Genomic DNA, 21,031 nt, shown 5'->3' with positions numbered 1-21,031 from the left:
GGCAGAAGCTTAAACAGTGGCTAACGTGCACAGGTCCTGGTTGCCATGGTGCCATCCTGTTGGCGGCAACGTTTCATCAGCAAGCAGTCTCTTTCTGCCACAGTTCCTGTCTTGTGGGCAGCTGCGGCAGCAAGAAAGAAGAAAAAAAATGTCATTTGTATTCTAATGGCTGCTAGGTCACTGAGCAGTGTGTCTGGAAAGAACAAAGAGAAAGTGGTGAGAGACAGAGAGCACAACTGAGTAGGAATAAACTCCTTTGGGGTGCATTAAAGACAACAGTCTGTGGATGACATGCCCTCATGAATAAACACTATTCCCCCTGGAATTTTTTTTTTTTTTTTTTTTGGTACTAACCATTCAAGAATCTCAACAGAGAATGTCAGCTTTTCATCGAGGCTCTTTCCCACAGTGCTTTCTGATAATGAGACTTTGGGTTCACTCTTAGGTAAAAGTATCGACTTGTGGCCAAGAAAACAAAATGATGTACTGGGCAGCACTCTGGCGTGGAAGTTAGGATATTGCTTTAGCTCTGACACTAATCAACCAAATGAGCTTAGCCCTTTAAAGCCTCAGTTTCGTCATCTGTGAAATCAGGAGGTCAGTCTAGATGAATGTTACAGTCCTTCCACTCTCCTAGCCAGGAATACTAAAGGTGTTCAGGAGCCATGAAGCTTTTCCAGGTGCCTCTCAAAGATTAGGCTGCCCAAGAGCCAAGATGCTGGTTGTGTCTCCAGGGACACCCAACTATGAAAGTGGCCACCACTCAATGGCAGAGATAAATGAATACATAAACACTCACAATGTTATATCCATATATATGATTAAACCTATGTTAGTGGGCAGGGACAGTGTCTTATTCACCTTCACACGCTCCACACCCAAAACAGTGGGTACTTGGTTTAACAAATATTTATTGCTTGCACTTGGAGACAAATCGTTAAAATGTGATGTAATAAAATCTTTCAAATCTATCTCTTATGAGTTGAACTGTGTTCCCCCCCAAGTTCATAAGCTAAAGTTCTAACTCCCAGTGCTTCAGAATGTGACTTGATGTGGAGATAGGGCCTTTAGAGAGGTAATCAAATAAACAGATGTCATTGGGGTGGGCCCTAATCCAGCATGACTGGTATCCTTAAAAGAAGAAATTTGGGGAGATCCCGTTGTGGCGCAGTGGAAACAAATCCAACTAGGAACCATGAGGTTGCAAGTTTGATCCCTGGCCTCGCTCAATAGGTTAAGGATCCGGTGTTGCCGTGAGCTGAGATGCAGGTTGCAGACACAGCTCAGACCCTGTGTGGCTGTGGCTGTGGTGTAGGCCAGCAGCTGTAGCTCTGATTGGACCCCTCATCTGGGAACCTCCATATGCTGCAGGTGCAGCCCTAAAAAGCAAAAAAGGAGAAAAAAAGAAAAAGAAATCTTAATACAGACCCACAGAGAGGGAAGATAACAAGAAGAGACACAGGAAGAAGACAGCCATCGAGACACCAAGGAGAGTGGCCGGGACCTGATCCTTCTTGCATAGCCCCCAGAAGAAGGCAACTTGCCAACACCTGGATGTCAGTCTCCAGAAGTGAGACAAGAAATGTCTGTTATTTAAGCTACACAATCTGTGAGACTGTATTTTATGGCAGTCCTAGCAAACTACTACATATCCGAACGTAGAGAGAATTGTATAATAAAATGCCCCATCATACGCATCACCCAGATCTTTCATTCCTGCAACTCTCACCAAGGATCTCTCAAACAGACGGACCTTGCCTTACAGAATCACAATGCCAATTCCAAACTTAACAAAATCAGTCACTTGAAGGCAAATTTAATTGACAGAAGAAATGCACCTTCTCCTAAAACCCATATGTACATAAACCTCCTTTAGAACTATTAACAATAATAAAAACAAAATCCCAATTAGCTTGAATGTTTGTGAATAAAATGCTCAGAGGATGAGCAAGACTCTAAGAGCAATTCAATGCCACTATAATCGGCTTTCTTATTTCACATATTATCTGAGCATAAAAGCCTCTATTACTCTGTTCAAGTACAGAAAAGAAAGAAAAGGCAGTATTCATAGTCACTCTCTGGTAACTGAAAATGCACTTTTTAAACTAAACCCAAGAAATGTAGCAGATGTCTTGAAGTCTTTGGTTTAAAAGAATTTTATATGCTCAGTGGTATTTTATGTGAAATTGCACATATTTTAAGTACCTGTGAAGTGGCACAGCAGGACTCGAAACCTCTTACCGCCCCCCTCCCCCTGCAAAAAAGCAAAATCATACCTTGACAAAGTATAAATTGCTGATTGATTTTCCTGAAACTTTAGAGACTGGCGATCCCAATGCTTCAACAATTAGACAGCATGCAGTCACATGTCCTCTTCTACAAAGTTACTTTTTGTCTTAATACAAAGAGAAAAGTTAAGGTCAGAAACCCCGATTTGCAAAAGTTTTTCAAAAGCGTCTTTTGAAAAGCAATTCTCTCCATCAACTCTCAAAATCAGGCATCTCTGTAAAAAGCCACAATCCAGCTAATTAGCCTCAGCTGTTGGTCATATGGCCTGCAAACCAGTCAAGTGATTTTGCCCTTTTCAAGCTTACTAAAACCCAATTCTCCTGGCCTCGCAGACAGAAGGTGGCTGTATTAACCTCTTCTGGGGTGAAAAGACATATACTTCAACTACTTCTTTTCCCCACCAATCAAAAAAGTAGAGCATTTGTTCTCTGGAGGAAAACACCTTTAAAAGTCCTGCATTCTCAAGATCCTTTAGGTTATACTAATGTTGTTTCTTTACCAATATAAGACCTGATCCAAACCAACAGTACAGGAGATCAGTGAAGTGGTAGAAGCCATGGGGCCTGATGATTTTCCAGAACTCTCTCTCTGGCCTCCAGACCCACTACCAAAACTCACGTATTTTGCTGGCATCTAAAATTCACCATGTCCTGTCCTCCACTCACCTCCCACGTTCTTCTCTTCAGACCCACTCCTCCTCTTCCTACCGCTAGAGCCACACAGTCCCCCGACACAACCAGCCAGACCGCTGACGTCAGCGACCCTCCCCTCCCACTTCCATTAGCCACCAAAGTCAGGCAATCCTGCCTCGTCTTGCCTTTATTCCGAGTTTTCTATCATTTCTCATCTGGATGGCTACGTTTTCTGGTCCGCAACCTGACCCCGCCATCCTCCACGCCACACCCACAGCAATCTTTCCAAAAGGTACATGGGTGGTCATCACGCTCCGTAAAACCAGTCAAGGGCTCCCCACAACCTCTGCAATAAAATCCCCACTCCTCAGGCCTCTGCCTTCAGTATCACTGACTCTTGCCTGCCTCCTGCCTGCCCACCTCCGGCCACCAGAACTACTTGCATTTCTCTAAACCAGTGGTTTTCAAGATGGGAAAGCAGCAGCAGCAGCATCACCTGGGAAATTGTTAGAAATGCATGTTCTTGGGCCCACCCCAGGCTTACAGAATCAGAAATACTAAGGATGGGGGCAGCAGTCTGTGTTTTATCAGGCTGCCAGGTGATTCTGATACCCTCAACTGAGCGCCCCTGCTCTCCAACCAGCAAGCTCTGTTCACCAAGAGACTTAGCCCTCAGCTCCCTCTTCTGCCAGTAATGCCGCAGTGGACCCCTTCTGTGCTGTTTTCTACAATGGGTCTACCCTGTGTGATAACTATCCAATTTATTTCTTGGTGGTTGCTAAACATCTTGAAGACAGGAACTATGTCTTATTGGACTCGCGCATTCCACAGATCACTAGTTGAACACCTGCCTGTAACTGGGATACAGGCTGGGCCTAATACATACCACTGTATGCTTTGCCTCCAGGGGAAGTCACTCTCTCACTTTGACTGCTCCAAGGGTGACTGAAGACACCACCTACAACCTACAAAATCCCATCATGGAGCCCCCTTGTGGCTCAGTGGGTTAAGAACCTGACCAATATCCATGAGGACTCAGGTTCGACCAATGGCCTTGCTCAGTGGGTTAAGGATCCAGCATTGACGTGAGCTGTGGTGAAGGTCTCAGATGCGGCTTGGATCTGGCATTGCTGTGGCTGTGGTGTAGGCCAGCAGCTGCAGCTCCAATTCGACCCCTAGCCTGGGAACTTCCATTCACCACAGGTACAGCCCTAAAAAGACCCCCCAAAAAGTTAAAAAATATGCTCCTCTTCATTACCTCACAGCAATTTCTAGAATCTGGAGAATAATTTAGCAAGGGAATGTACCAAAATATTTAAATCCCAGATGAAAATTCACTATAGTTATCTTATTCTAAATTACATAAATTGAGGAAAGTTTCAGATTAGCACTTCTCAACCTTCCACGTGCAAAGGAATCCCCCATGGATTCTGTCAAAATGCTAATTCTAATTAATTCATGAGGCTGGGGTGGGGCCCGGGATTCTGCATTTCTAATGAGCACACAGGTGAGAGCCAGGTAACAATGATACTCCTGGCCCTGAAACTAAGAGTAACCCAGTAAAACTTAGACAACCCCAATTTCCCTAGAACTAGCAGCTTTCCCCTCAGAGCAACACAACCTTTTTTTGATCCCTTTGCATTGAAAGCTTTCTCAAATGTCTTTCAGGCTTCAGGAGAAAGATGGCATCCTAAATACATGGGAGTTTACTACCTCCCCAAATCTCGCCAATATAAAATGAAAAGAATTTTATTTCCCATTTTTTTTCTTCTTTTTGCTTTTTAGGGCCACAACTGAGGCTAATGGAAGTTCCCAGGCTAGGGGTTGAATCAGAGCCAGAGCTTCTGGCCTACGCCAGAGCCACAGCGACGCAGGATCCACAAACCACATCTGCGACCTACACCACAGCTCACGGCAACACCGGATCCTTAACTCACTGAGTAAGGACAGGGATTGAACCCATGTCCTCATGGATACTAGTCTGGTTCATAACCCACTGAGCCACAATGGGAACTTCCAAGAATTTTATTTCTTATAGACCTAAACTTACAAAAACAAAGAGAAAATGAATGGAAACAATAGCAACAAAATGTTGGAAGCTAGAAAGTAGATGACTGAGAGGTAATTGATTAGCAGACATGGGAGAGCTGACTCCTTAACTGCCAGTAGCGAAAGCCAAGGAAAAACTTATCCCAGAATCTCCAGAAAGGCTCAGACAGTGGGAGTCCCAAACACCTCTGCGGCGGGGGGTAAAGTGGGGCTAAAAATGGGGGAAGTCAGTTTACACTCCAATCCTCCCCCTTGCCAGCCTTGGGACTCCTCCAGCTCCAGCAGAAGTCACTGGTTTATTCTCTAGAGAGAGTAAAACTCTGAGGATCAAACTCTCAGAGGGTCTCGGAGCCACACCAATTTCAAAGGAGGTGGTGGTGGTGGGTATACTAAGAAGTTGCACAGTAGATATGAAGACACCTCCACTCCCCAGCCATACGTTGGGCTTCCAGAAGGTGGGCATTCTCCACAGAAGGTGGCTCAGTTGGTGGTTCTCTGGAGAATCTGCCCAACTCAGGAGGGAAGGCTAAAAAGATAAAGAGGAGCCCAGGACATGCTAAGCCAGCTAACACTATGATGTACCTGCTGGGAGAAGGAGGAAATGGAAACAGTACACACGTGTGGTAGGGGTAGATGGAAAAGCAAGCTAAAACTCTTTTTCCATAGTAAAATACTGAAAAATCGACCAGAGAACTCTAGGTACGTCATTGAGAGACAGGATATAACCACATCAAGAGTCAACTCACTGCAACAATTGAAAGCAGTTGACTCTGGGGAGCAGGAAATGAGCTGGGGCGTGGGGACTCTGGTGACCTCTAACAGTCCTTGTAGATCGATGGCCAAGTAGAACCTGATAAAATTTTAACAACTAATTAATACAAAGGGAAACATAATGCCCATGCTTTAAAATGTTTCTTTCTTTTTTTGTTTTTTGTTTTTTGTTTTTTTGGGGTTTTTTTGGATGATTTAGGCCATCACAATAAACAAAATAAACACTATCTTATGTTACATCCTCAGGATCCAGGACATACACTGAAAACAGCTGCTGAAGATCTGGGCCTGGAGTCAAGCCGCCCAGCTCTGAATCTCAGCTTTAGCACTCACTGGCAATGTGACCTTCAGCAAGTTCCTTAACCTCTCCGTGCCTCAGTTTCCTCATCTGAGGAACAGGGATAAATAGGATTATTTTGTAGAAATTGAATTATGTAATACCTATAAAGTGCTTAAAACAGTATTTGGTGGAATTCCCGTCGTGGCTCAGTGGTTAATGAATCCAACTAGGGACTATGAGGTTGAAGGTTCGATCCCTGGCCTTGCTTAGTGGGTTAAGGTTCTGGTGTTGCTGTGAGCTGCGGTGTAGCTTGCAGATATGGCTCAAATCCTGAGTTGCTGTGGCTCTGATGTGGGCCTGCGGCTATAGCTCTGATTTGACCCCTAGCCTGGGAACCTCCATATGCCTCAGGTGCAGCCCTAGGAGGAAAAAAAAAACAAAACAAAACAGTATTTGGCACATGGTAAATATTCGATAATAGCTATTCTTATTAAGGTACATATGCCCTGTAATAAATGCCTTCTGACACCATTGATTTTGTCTTATATTAGTTTGTATTTCATTCTCCCTGCCCTTACCTCCTATCAGTCAGCAAGCCATCCCTCACTACAGCAATCAGTGTGCTTTTATTTCGGCCACACTCATGGCATATGGAAGTTCGCAGGCTGGGATGGGATAGAACCCAAGCCACAGCAGTGACAATGCTTGATCCTTAACCAGCAGGCTACCAGGGAACTCCCCAGTGCACCCTTCTAGAGTCAATGTGCAGCTATGACAAGGCACCTGGAAACCAATAACCAAGATTAGAATTATGTATAAAATGGAGAAAAATGAGCACCAAGAAATGTTCTGAGGGTCTTTCTGTGGGGCAAATTGGCAAGTTTCCATATATGAACCATCTATCTGACAATTCAGAACCCTTTGGGTTTACTTCCTAACTATTGACTGTACATCAGTGAGCTGGGTGACACTCAGGGTAACCAACCATCCCAGTTTACCCAGGACTGGGTTTTAGCACTGAAAACCCTGCATTCCAGGAAACCCCAGTCCTGGCATTGGTCAAATCATTTAATCTTTCTGAGCCTGCTTCATCATCTGAAAAATAGATAATATTTACTTTAAAAGTTGGAGTTCCCGTCGTGGCACAGTGGTTAACGAATCCGACTAGGAACCATGAGGTTGCAGGTTCGATCCCTGACCTTGCTCAGTGGGTTAACGATCCAGCGTTGCCGTGAACTGTGGCGTAGGTTGAAGACGCAGCTCGGATCCCGTGTTGCTGTGGCTCTGGCGTAGGCTGGCAGCTATAGCTCCGATTCGACTCCTAGCCTGGGAACCTCCATATGCCACGGGAGCGGCCCAAGAAATGGCAAAAGGACAAAAAAAAAAAGTCTATTGAGGACTAAACGAGAGAATGTTCATATAATTCCTGGCATTTAATAAGCACTCAACAAGTGGTGGCTCTAACCACAGTACTCAGGTACCTATTGTCATTGCCAGCTCTAACCTCAGTGGCAAAACAAATTGTCCTTAAAAACCTTACCTGTTCCTTGGTTATTTTCTTATTGGAAAAAATAGTTTGCCTTAGATACAGTGGATCCCAGGAAGCTGAAATGTCTGCTTTTGTGAATTTCCTTCCACCTTTGTCCCACACCATTTCAGGGACTAAGACTTATTAAAGATTTCCAATATTTCAGCAATGCTGACTTCTCCATTGGGCCAAGGCCTGAAAGGTTTCCACTGTCTTTGCATACATGTGACTTTTTTACCACAGGAACCCCAGTACTTACTTATAGTAGTAGCTGCTTCTAAACTTCTGAACAGAAACCAACATTCCAACTCACGAAAGACATCAGGCATCATACCTAAAATTCTATTTATTTATTTATTTTCCTTTTTAGGGCCAAACCCACTGCATGTGGAAGTTCCCAGGCCAGGGGTTGAATTGGAACTACAATTGCTAACCTATGCCACAGCCACAACAACGCCAGACCCAAGTCACATGTGTGACCTACACCACAGCTCATGGCAACACCAGATCCTTTAAGCCACTGGCAGGGCCAGGAATCAAACCGAGTCCTCATGGATGCTAGTTGGGTTTCCACCAAACCACAATGGGGACTTCCAGAAATTCTTTTCTAATTTACATTTTACTCCTTTCCCTCATAATGGCACCAAATCATCATCTAATGGATTAACAATTCACTCACTAAATACGTCCACGCTATGCCAGAAAAATAAGGGATCTTATCATCAAACAGATGAAACGTCATTTCTGATCTCAAAAGCTGAAGCAACTCAGCATTCAGTAGATATTAATTACAGCCTGGAGGAAACTGCTCACACCGGGGCAGCCCACCAACACAAGGGTCCACCTGCTCTAAGAAAAGGTATACAATCTGAGGGAGATAACTGGAAGGATAACAAGTCACTCGAAGCCAGGAGTTCCCTTTGTGGCTCAGCAGAGACGAATCTGACTAGTATCCACGAGGACCAAGTTTCGATCCCTGGCCTTGCTCTTGGGTTAAGGATCCGGTATTGCCGTGAGCTATGGTGTGGGTCACAGACTCAGCTTGGATCTGGTGTTGCTGTGGCTGTGGTGTAGACTGGCAGCTGTAGCTCCGATTCGACCCCTAGCCCAGGATCCTCCATATGCCGCATGTTCGGCTTTAAAAAGACAAAAACAACAACAACAAAAACCCACAAGTTACTCAAAGCCAAAACATGGCCTGGGGACACTAAGAGGCAACAGAGAGAGCCAGGCTCTCAAGGACTCTCTGTACAGTCTCCCGAGCTCCTCCTTTCATTTCTTCTGCCAACATCCCCACCCAGTGCCTGAGGCCTGTGAGCATAAAACACTTGAGAACCACAGAACCTCAGAGAAGCCTTGAGAGGCATCTGATCCAACCCCTGAAGCATGAGAAAACTTCTCCAAATCTGGTCTGATGCCCACTGGCCACAGAATCACCTGGAGCACTTGATGAAAATCCATCATCCTGGCTTCCGCGCAGACCCCTGGCTGAGGATCTCTGAGAGGACAGCCAGGGAAAGTGCATTCATAACAAGCTTCCAGAGGATTCCTGATTATGCATAACAAGGTTTGAGAACCACTGCTCTAGGGAGATAAGAGATAGCAAAATGCACAACCACAGCTGGGTAAATAACCTGGGGGAAAGACCACTTTAACCTCCATCAGCCTCAGATTCCAAATCTGTAAATTTAGGATAAAAAAATACTACCTAGGAGGAAGGTTTTGAGAATTACATGAGATAATAGGTAATAACCTCACATGCAGCAGGTGTTCAATAAGAATTAATCCAGCCCCACCCCCACCCCTTTCCTGTGTGGCATTATAATAAAGATTTATAGCAAAAAAAAAAAAAAACTATTTTGAATAAATGTCACCAAGGAAAGCAGATAGCAAGCTAAAGCTGAGGCTTTCATGCTAATGAGTCACTAGCTAAAAAACCGAGGTTGGCAGCTTTAACCCATGGTCAAGTTGTAAAAAGTACCTGTGCACAGTGATTCTCAAGCTTTATCATGTGTCAGAATTATCACAGTGGCTTTAACCTACAAATTGTTGGACCACGGCCAGAGTTCCAGAATCAGCAGTTCTGGGCTGGGGCTCAGAATCCATTTCTAACAAGTTTCTGGGTGGTGTCGTGGGTCCCAGAACCACACTCGGATCATCACTCTGCAGCCCGGTACTAAAAGCAAATTGATCTGACACTTTATAATAAAAAACGAAAACTATGTTAAATGCATTTCCTGTTTGACACCAGACTGGTTAGTTACATGTCAGTAAAGAAAAAAGTAATCAACCCACAGCTTTCAAGGCTGCTCCACATCTGTCCCTGAGAATCTTCCTCACTACACTTTTTTTCTTTTTAGAGCCACACCTGCGGCATATGGAAGTTTCCAGGCTAGGGGTCAAATCAGAACTGCAACTCTGATCCGAGCCTACACCACAGCCCCATCTGTGACCTACACTGCAGCTTGTGGAAATGCTGGATCCTTAACCCACTGAGCAAGGCCAGGGATCGAATCTTCGTCCTCACAGAGACAGTGTTGGGTCCCTAACCTGCTGAGCCACAATGGGAACTCCTCTCACTACATATTTTTGACTGGCACAGAGAGAAGGCTGGGAGACTTGAGCACCATCTCCCTACTCCCCAGGTGGGTATCTCTGAGTGAGACACAAGTGATCTCTTTGAGCTCAGTGTGTTCACCTGGGAACAGAGAGGGGCTCTGTCACTGGTTTCCAAACCTAGCCCTGTACTATCATTTACTGCAGCACCATTTTAGATAAAACATGGGTTCCCCAGCCCTAGCGCCACACCTAACAAACTATGGCCTCCAAAGGGAACTAGAAATCATGTGGTTTTATGTGACTGTTTTAAATAATAGCACCCTTGGAGTTCCCCGGTGGCTTAGTGGTTAAGGATTTGGTGTTGTCATTGCCGTGGCTTGGGTTCAACCCCTGGCTAGGGAACCTGGACATGCTGTGACCATGGCCAAAAAGAAAAAGAAAAAAGAAAGCTCCTTCTATGATGTTCACGGGTAAACAGTTTTGAGGAGCCACCCCCTCAGCAATCTTTCAGGTCTCTTCCAGAACAAACGCTCTTGGATCTTTTTGATTTCTAGGTCCCTGTGCCTGAATCTGTGCTTACCAAGTAGCCTTGTTCTTTTATATTTGCTTCCCATGGAGTTTTTACCAGAGGAAGTAAGTACATTCATCTTCAAAGACAATAATCTCATCTGTTTAATACTTCCATTGCAGACACATTTCTACGTATCAAATTGGCATTCTAGTTTCAGCTTAAAAAATAAAGTACAGAGTTCCCACTGTGGCTCAGTGGGTTAAGAACCTGACACAGTGCCCGTGAGGATGCAGATTCGAGCCCTGGCTTCGCTCAGTAGGTTAAAGATCTGTTGTTTCTGCAAGCTGCGGTGTAGATCACAGATATGGCTCAGATCCAGTGTTGCTGTGGCTGTGACGTACGCCTGCAGCTGCAGCTCTAATTTGACCCTTAGCCCAGGATCTTCCATATGCTGCAGGTGCAGCTGTAAACATAAGTAAGTAAGTAAATAAATAAATAAATAGGTCAAGTCCAATGTAGGCAAAAAACAAGAATTACACAGGACTGAATCTGTCAAGTAATCTTCTCTAATACCAACTTCCAGTTACTTACTCCCTTAGCATCTACCATGTGCCAGGCATGATTCTAGGTGCTATGCATACAGAGTGCACAAAGCAAAGTCCCTGCTCTCAAAGGGAGAATAATTTAGCAGGAGACAGATAACAAGTACATGAACATAAAGATAAAATAATTTCTAAGAGTAATAAATGCTGTGAGGACAATAATGTAATAATAGGGTAGAGAGTGATAGACACTCCTCAGCAGAGCCCTCAGGGGTCACTCTGCAGCCAGGTGAGATCTAGAGAAAAGAATGATAGGCAAGTGCAAAGGCTCTAAGGAAGGAAAGAGCTGGGCGTTTTTAAGGAACAGAAAGTAAAGAGATGAGGTGGAAAGACTGTGACACAGGGAAGAGCTGAGCTCAAGGAGGCCAACATGGCTCGGATCATGGAGGCTCTTACAGACCATGGGGAGAACATTTGGATCTTGCACTGACTGAGGAATTTGAAACAAAAGAAAGGTATGATCTGATTTACATTTTTAAAAGATCACTGGCTTTGTGTAAGGAATGGGTTGTGGGGGAGGGGCCAAGAATGGGGCCAGAAAAGCAGCAGTCTAGGTGAGAAATGATGGTAGTCTTTAACTGGCTGCTGGCAGTAGCCATGGCATGCACTCAGATAATTCTGGACTGCTTTCACATAGTGAACATCATAACATACGTGTTTCACCTCCTGTCAGATTTCAGAAGAGTTCAAAAGGAGACACTGTTCATTCTAATGAAGAATCATTAGCCCAGGGCATAGAAAGAGGACCACTGGGAGCCGGCAGACCTGTCTTATAGAACCCTCTTTGCCATCAACCTGCCATGTGACCTTGGGCAAAGCTTTGAACCTCTGAGGTGGAGGGATGCGGGGCTTCCTGGGCTCGAAGGTGCCTACAAGCCCTTAACTTACACGATGCTCTAAATGCAGCAAATGAGGTTTCCTTATCTGTGTGGCAGAGTGAGCTGCTGACTCAGGGTTGGGGGTTTTTGTTGTTGACTTTTAATCTCCCAGAGAGGCTCTAGTTAAGCAGGAAATGGAGCGTTAATGAAGAAACTGTCTAGTCTTACTATTTCCTCAGGAAACTCGGGGGCTGGGGCACCTCTGGCACAAGGTGGTGGCCAGCTGGGCATCTCTGTTGACGCTCCTAGTCTGCTGAGAGCTCACAGGCTCTCAGGGACCCAGGGCCTGAGGGCACAATCTCTGAGGAATTCAGTGGCCAAGCCTTCAGTCACAGCGCTGTCTGAGGCCTTCCTGGCAGCCTTCCTCCTGTGCTGAATCACACAACAGCCCGGCCCTGCCACCTGCCTCTCGCGTCCTCCTAGCAGTCCGTCCCCACATGGTCCGCTCTCCTCCAATGGCCCCCCTGGCACCATGGTGAGGACCTCACCATGTGTGATCCCTGAGGGCAGGGGCTCTCGTCCCAGGTGCCCGTCAGAATCCCCGAGGGATTAGAATATAATACACATAGAGATGCCTGGGCCTGACTCCACATTTAATGACAGAGACGTGGGGTGAGGGAGAGGTTGGAAAGACACAGTGGTGGAGTTGGGCTTCCTTAACTTTACATGCTGGAGAGGATGTGGAACCTAGGACACTGCAGGCCAGAGAGGTTGAACGAGTTGTCTGACACAGGGTTTTCCAGCCCTGGCCCCACTGACATTTGGGGCAGGATAATCCTTTGTCATGTGGGGCTCTCCTGTGCCCTGTGGGACATTCAGCAGTGTCCCTGGTCTCCACCCCTAAATGCCAGTAGTAACTCCCCCATCGTGACAAGCAAACATGTCTGCGGACATTGCCCAAGGTCCCCTGGGGAGGAAGGTGTCGGAATTAGCCCAAGTGAGAGCCACTGGTGTAACATCACTTAGTTAATTATCAGCAATGTCAGAAATGAAAAACTGACCCACTAATTCCTGGTGGTGTTGGTTCCCCCACACAGAAGCAGGAGCTCTGGAACACAGCGATGAGTCACCCCTGAGGAAAGTCCACCACTCACTTCACAGCCCTCTGTGCCCAGGCAGGGGGTGGGAGGTGATGGAGGGCTGACCTTGGCCCTGACCAGGGAAGCCTAGCCTGGAACAGCCAGCCGTCTGTTGGACCACATTTGGTCTCTGGTATCTGACTCAAAGGACGGCACCTTATTTTTTCAAGGGCTGCTAGACCTTTCTATTCACACTTGGGGCTGCTCCCTTGCATCAGTGAGATTTATTATGAAAATAAATCACACATTGCAGGAAACACAGAAATCCTGACTGTGATATATCCTGAAAATATAATCCAACTGTGGATTATATTTTCAAATTCTTAGGTCTCTCCAATGAACATTTAAGTCAAGACCTATTTCTCTATATCCCTTTCCTTCCCAGATCAGAGCTAGTATAGCAAGAAGAAAAATACCTTACTAAAAGCTTTCATTAGCTGACTGAGACCCTGTCTTGGTTTCAAATGATATAAGTATACAGGAGATGAGGAACCAGTCATACCCAGATAAGACTTGACCAGCCGCCCATGTGGTGGGCTCAGGGCAGGATAGAGGAGCAGCAGTTAATAAGAACGAACAGATTTTTCAGTCTCTTGGCAACCGATTCTATTATTATGCTTTGATCTGGCAGCTGGTAAGGCTTTATATGAATTAATCAACAAAGCTATGAAAAAAAACAGGATTAGTGCCTCTGAAATATGGTGTTCCAGTGGCAGTCAGAGGGAACATGTTTGTTTTCAAGGCTGCTTTCTTAAATAAGTACAAATCACTTTAAAATAATACAAAAATAACCCAGTGTTTTAAAAGGACACATCTTTAAAGAGGAAGTCACCCATACCTATATTATCCTTACCATGTATCTTCCACATTTGTTCTGAAAAAATACAACAGGATAAGTCAAAGGACTAAGCCACACAAAGCAAGTGACTTTCATGAGATGATAATTGGTGGTTGTGGAATTACTCTCAACAAGTCTACCTTAATCAAAGGATCTCACAATAAAAATCCAAAGGTGACAAAAATATTAACCAGATCTTAAAAGGAATAAAAGCACATTGAAAAAAGAGACACATTGAAAGATAAGCTTTCTGGCATCACCACAGGGTATCCAACCAATAGCAGCTTTCAACCGTCCTGGGTTTTTTTTCAAAAGTCAAGGGTGTCCATGAGAACGGCTCTACCTACCACATGCTGGATGGAGGGGACTGGAAGGACACACAGCAAGATAATGGAGTGATGGTGAGAGGGTGGCAACAGAAATGATGAGAAGTCGGCATGAAAACATAAGCAACTTACACACAATCCCTTAATGGAAGACACCATGCAGCAGAGTTCTGGTTCTGGCTCTGCTACTAATTGTGTGATCTTCGAAAATGTCTTAACATCTCTGGATAAAATTTTCTTTTATAAAACACTAGAGTAAAACTGAATCTTCTCCCACGTCCTTCTAGTCCTAATACTCCTTGAGTTTACAAGCCCTTTCCTTGCTGAAGATGGACACACACTCAGTCACCAAAATGAGCCATAGTTCAGCACTTCTTTAGACACTGCATTGATATCATGATCAATGCATCGCCTATGCACAAACATAGGTTTACGAGACCAGGGTTACCAGATTAAATGCAAGACACCAGTTAATTTTGCCTTTCACAAAACACAACAAATAATTTTTTGGTGTAAGTATGTCTCCAATATTATATGGAACATACAGTAAAATGTTATCTGTTGTTCATCCAAAATGCAATTTTTTTTTAAATTTGCTAAATCCAGCACCCTACCTCTGACCCCACATTAAAATTTCAGTTTCAGGAATCAAAAGTCTGATTTCATACATGTGGGTGGTTCAAGTGTGGCTAAGGCACTAAATGGGAGGCCTTCTCATGGGTAACATGCCAGAGGGGAGGAAAAAAAACAAAGCAAAAACAAGAAAGGAAGAATAACTTTCAATATTTGACTAAGAGGGACATCAAATTTTATTTAACAGTAAATAAAATATGAAAGTTAGTAGGCTTTAATCATACAAGAAAATGAATAAGATGTACTGCACGGCCAGACAAGAGGCCAAAACAAACTAGATGCTCACGGCTCCACAACTCTCACCCTACAGTCCTAAAGCTAATTACAATCCCTTTATCTCTTCCTCCAGCTCAGCACTCATGTCTGCTCCCAAAGTAATCAGCTTAGAGGAAACCAGACCATAAACTGGAACTTCCTGACCAAGAGGCAGAGGAATAAAAATGGTCCAAGAGACTCCCCTTGGATGATAAAACTGTAGCCCACAAGATACTGGGGCAGAGCTTCCTTGCCTGTCCACTTGCATCTCTCACAAGTGTCCGATCCTAATAAATCTATTTCTTGCCTATATAAAAAAAAATATGGTCCAAGAAAAACCAGCACATGGCATAAAAAGTGAAGGCAGTGAAAGGGAAAAACTCTCTTCAGAAGACAACATTGTTCTAACAATGGCAAGACAATCTTGCCCCAAAGGAACTCATAGTTTATTTACTTTAATTTCAGCCTTGAGTATAACTGACATACAAAACTGTAAAATATTTAAAGTGTACATCATGGTGATTTGATACACAATACATTGTGAAAGGGATTCCTGAACCCGCAACCCTGCCCCCTTGGCCCGCTACCTAGTTAACTAAAAGTTCATATTTTAAGCATGAAAGCTCTGTTTGTTTTTCAGGTGGTTATAAAACCTATCAAAATTTATTAGAGGGAAATACATACCTATATTGTATACATATATATTCCACATACATGTAAAACAATCTTTTTTCACAGTGTGTAGTGAAGATATAGGTAGGGGTCATTCCAAGATAAGTTTAAATAAACATGGAAGGCTAGTTCCATGTTTTTAAAAGAACACAGAAGACTGATTACCATTCTCTCTAAGCCAGTTAATTTGATTCTCACTGAGAAAGAGCCACAGGAAACCCCTTTCAACTGTAGCCAATACTGTTCTATCAGCAGTAGCAGGATGAGGTGGACTAAAACAAAATACAACTACTGGTGAAGACAAACTAAATATGGACTAGAAGTTTCCAATGATGAAAATAAATCCAAGTATATTCATTAACTTATGAGTACATTCAGCAAGAGTTTATTGAACACTTCTTTCGTCTGTGGCAGCTTGTATTAGAGGGCTCACAGAGGAGATGAAGCCATGCCCTGCCTCCAGGATATTGCAATCTAGTCATGGAAATAATGCCACATACACATAATCTGCTGACAGTCTACAGTAGTTTTGTAATGAGAGGACAAAATGAGTCTCAAAATTGGCAATTTCAGTTAGAAGCTGGAGAAAGATGAAATTCACTCTGCTGCAAAATACTCATCAAGAAATGTAATGCCATTTTCTGGGATTTCACTCTCTCCCCAGATCAGCAAAAGAGACTGAATCACTGCACACCGGTGCTGAAAGCCCCACCTAGTCAGCTTAGGCCATGGAGGAGAGGGCTCCCCACTAACACCGTGGGAGCGACCCAAAGTCCTCAACTTTCTACTTGTATGACCCTTCCCTTTCCAAGTACGGGAAGGCCATTATCTTGAGGGAAGTAGAAGGATAGCAGAGGGGAGCCTTAGGTGCTGCTAGTGAAGTTATGGACACTGCCTCTCAGAAAAAGTGAGAAGAAGAGAAAGAAATAGCAGAGGGATCCCCATTTCTCCAACTCTCATTCCCCTTCCATTCATTCAGCATGCTTTTTCTGGGCTTAATATGTGCCAGAAACCATTCTTTCTTTTTTTTTTTTTTTCCGTCTTTTTGCCATTTCTTGGGCTGCTCCCTCGGCATATGGAGGTTCCCAGGCTAGGGGTCCAATCGGAGCTGTAGCCTCCAGCCTACAGCAGAGCCACAGCAACGCGGGATCCGGGCCACGTCTGCAAACTACGCCACAGCTCATGGCAAAGCCGGATCGTTAACCCACTGAGCAAGGCCAGGGATCAAACCCACAACCTCATGGTTCCTAGTCGGATTCGTTAACCACTGCTCCACAACGGGAACTCCCCAGAAACCATTCTGAGTGCTATGCACACCATGGCAAAGAAAACAAATTCCAATGCAACTAGAGATTCTCATACTAAGTGAAGTAAGTCAAAAAGAGAAACACAAATACCATATGATATCGCTTATATCTGGAATCTAATACATGGCACGAATGTATTACAAAACAGAAAAAGATTCACAGACATGGAGAACAGACTTGTGGTTGCCAAGGGGGAGGAGGGAGAAGAGGGACAGACAGGGGGTTTGGAGTTAGTAGATGTGAACTGATACGTTTAGAATGGCTAAGCAATGAGGTCCTACTGTATAGCACAGGTAACTATACCCAGACTCTTGGGATAGACCATGATAGAAGATAATATAAAAAAGGGAATACAGATATTTATATATCTGGGTCACTTTGCTGTACAGCAGAAATTAGCACAACACTGTAAATCAACTATAATTTAAAAAAATAAAGGGAAAAAAATTTTAAAAAGACAAATTCCTGGCCTTCATGGAATTTGCATCCTACCAGTAGGAGACATATGGGTGCATGTGGGTGTGGGTGTGTGGGATGACAGTAAGGGCTATAGATACTCATGGTGGGGGGGGTGTGGTGAGGGATGCTATGGGACGGTACAAGAAGGCATCTCTAAAGAAATGACTTTTGAAAGTTCCTGTGTGGCACAGTAGGTTAAGGATCTGTTGTTGTCGCCACTGTGGTGTAGGCTGAAACTGTGGTTTGGGTTCAATCCTTAGCCTGGGAACCTATGCCACAGGTGCAGCCCCACCCCCCCCCCAAAAAAAAAGACTTTTTCAAAAATTTAATTTTTTTCCCGCTGTACAGCATGGGGATCAAGTTACTCTTACATGTATACATTTTTTTTCCCACACTTTGTCCTGTTGCAATATAGGTATCTAGACATAGTTCTCGATGCTACTCGGCAGGATCTCCTTGTAAATCCATTCCAAGTTGTATCCAATAACCCCAAGCTCCCGATCCCTCCCACTCTCTCCCTTAATTTGATTTTTTACAGCCATACCCATGGCATACGGAAATTCCCAGGCCAGGAATCGTACCTATGCCTCTGCAGTGACTCAAGTTGCTGCAGTCAGGTTCTTAACCCACTGTGCCACAGTGGGAGCGCCAAGAAATGACTTTTGATTTGAATGAAATGAGTAAGCTGTGCAGACATTCGAAGGAAGAACATTCCAGGCAGAGTAATCAGCAAGTGTAAAGGTCCTGAGATATGGCTGAAACAGAAGTAAGAAAAGAGGAGAGTGATAGAAGATGAAGCCACACACCATATAAGAGGTTTGCAGGCCACAGTAGGAACTACGGTTTCTTTCTGAGATAAAAAGCCACTGGAGAGTTTTGAGCAGAGGAGTAACATAATTGACTCTGGCTGCTGCATGGAGATAAAGTGTAAAGTGGCGAGAGTGGAAGCAAAGTGGCCCTGTGAGTGGCTTTTTGAGTCATCCAGATGACAGAAATGATAGGAACACGATGGAAGCAATGGTGAGAAGTGGTTCTTGTCCTGGATATAGTCTCAAAGTAGAACCAATGAGATTTGCTGAGGGACTAGACATGGGGTATGAGAGAAAGAAGAGAACCAGGGGGACCTCTGGGTGTTTAGCCTGAGCATCTGGAAGAATGGAGCTCCCATTAACTGAGACAAGGAAGACTAACGGAGAGGAGGGTTGTAAGAGAAAAATCAAGTTCCTAAGTTCCATGCTGATTCCTAAAGACTATTGGCCACTTCAAGACCCTTACATCTGTTCTAAAACAAAGGCAACAGAATTGAGAAGCTGACCCTAAATTTCATATGGATATTCAAGGGACCCAGAATAGTTAGAAAAATTTTGAAAAAGAAAAACAAAGTGGGAGGACTCACAAAAATTATTATGTACGTAGCTAATAGACTACGATATTAGCATAAAGAAAGAAATACAGATCAGTCGAATATAATTGAGAGTCTAGAAATAAACCCTCACATTTATAGTCAATTTATTTTCAACACCATCATCAATACCTTTCAAAGGGGAAAAATTAATCTTTTCAACAAATGGTGCTGGGAGAACTGGATGTCCAATACTCAAAAGTATTGAGTTAGATCCTTACTTCACATCATGCACAAAAGTTAACTTAAAATGAGTCAAATTGAAATGTAAGAGCTAAAACCAGAAAATGTAAGGCATGAATCTTCATGACTTTAGATTTAGAGACTTCTTAGATTTGGCACAAAAGCACAGCAAGCAAAGGAAAAAAAAAATCAATTATACTTCGTGAAATTAAATATCAAGGTAGACCATAGAAATTAAGGAAAGAGAAAGGAAGAAAGAATAAAGGAAGAAAGTTGGAATGAAAATTAGCAAAATACAGCAAAGAAAGATATCAGTCAAATTTTTTCAGCATTACATTAATCTTTCTTCATTTGTAAATGTCTGCAGAAATTATTTTCCAGAATGTATTTTCACCCTAAAGCAAGTTTTTAAGAAGGCATAAATAAATAAATAAATATAAATAGAACAGGAAGAACAGTGGAGCACCAACAAATTGATCAGCAATAATTACAGAAATTTTTTGTGGCATAACACTACTCCTACCCTCTCAACATCTGCCTGATGAGCTAATCAAAAAGTGAGAATCCGTCCAGTAGGAAAAAACATCTGTTAGCCCACAGAAGCAAGAAGGAAGACCACCCCACCACCCCCAACTTCTGTGGGCATAAGATTTTGAGGCCACGTGGCCTGGTGGGCCAGCAGGAGCCAAAATGCTGGAAAGGCAAAGTCAAGGGCTCACAAGATTTCCTTCACCTCAGGCCCGATTTTGCTTAATTGGTGATCTATTGGGCCAGAGACAAAGCCTTGGCAATAGTTACCGAAACCTGTCATCCCATCAGTCCTACCACAAATCAGGACCCGAGGGCGGGGCTGCCAGGTAGGGTTTTCCATTTGACTCACGGGAAAAAGGAGAACCCTTTCCCACCTGGGCAGTTTGCTGTCCAGACCCTAACCAACAAAGGTGAAGAGTTAAATCATTAAATTGACAACAGCGGGAGACAGGAAAGAAGGGGTGCGGGCAGTAGCGCAGTAAGGCTGGGACCTTCTCCTGCCAGAGAAGTTTCCTTCCTCCCACTCCCACCCACCCTCCATGGGACACTCGCACCTGGATAGTGCCGGGGGGGTGACCTCAGCCCTGTCCCCGAGGCTCCACCTAATCAATACCTCGCCCAAGCTGACCCCCACCCCCTGCGATTATCATCGTGGGGTCTGTGCTGAGGACCTGGGAAATGCAAAGCAGTCTTTGCGGTGGGCTCGGCAGCCCAGAGCCTCGGAGAGAAGAAGCCGCAGCCTCCACTCCCATCCCAGGGTCCGACCCTTCGCTTGCCGGCTACCTCGCCGAGCCCTGCGGAGTGACTGTAATCTGCGGGGCGGCAGGGTCTGAGCGCGCCTCCCCCACCAGCAGCCGCCTCCTCACCTGCTACGTCCGCGGACCCCACGCCTCTCTTTACCCTGCGCGCCGTGTCCACCCGCTGCCGATCTTTTTTGGGTCCTTGGCGGGTTTTTTCCGTCTGGCCCCACATCACTTCCCGTAAAGGAGAGCGAGGTGGGGGCGGGACCTCCTCTCCACCCTCCACCTCCCACTTCCTCCTGTCACCTCGGGGAGCACCCGGCCCGCCCAACTGGGCAAGGGTGCTTTGCGGGAGTCCTCCCCGCGCGCCGCCCCCAGACCCGCCGCACCTGCGGAGGAGTCCTCGAGTGAGCTACGCAAAGGCCCCTGTCGCCTGATTTGGCCCCAGCCGGGTCTCCACTGCCCTTTCCTGGAAGGTATAAAACCTTAGGGGATTGTTTCAGTTTT

General features: G+C 44.7%; 1 protein-coding gene across 4 annotated transcripts in view; it reads right to left on the bottom strand.

The window, feature by feature from the left end:
• The window catches only part of RAB27A (RAB27A, member RAS oncogene family), a 73,219-nt gene extending 52,420 nt beyond the window's left edge, over positions 1 to 20,799 (bottom strand). For 2 of the 4 annotated variants that reach the window (XM_047766304.1, XM_047766303.1), the window contains exons 1-2: positions 20,651 to 20,799; positions 2,277 to 2,395 (exon numbers count right to left, since the gene is read on the bottom strand). The gene's annotated coding sequence lies outside the window, so the exon portion shown is untranslated. Of the gene's footprint in view, positions 1 to 2,276; positions 2,396 to 5,716; positions 5,799 to 20,650 lie in introns of those variants that run through there. The other 2 variants (XM_047766305.1, XM_047766306.1) reach the window with 2 other exon arrangements.
• Positions 20,800 to 21,031: the final 232 nt, after the last annotated feature.

The sequence above is a fragment of the Phacochoerus africanus genome, chromosome 2 (genome assembly GCF_016906955.1).
Source record: "Phacochoerus africanus isolate WHEZ1 chromosome 2, ROS_Pafr_v1, whole genome shotgun sequence".
NCBI classification, from domain to species: Eukaryota; Metazoa; Chordata; class Mammalia; order Artiodactyla; family Suidae; genus Phacochoerus; species Phacochoerus africanus.
Note: the sequence above shows the minus strand (reverse complement) of the source record. Positions and strands in the feature narration are given on the sequence as shown.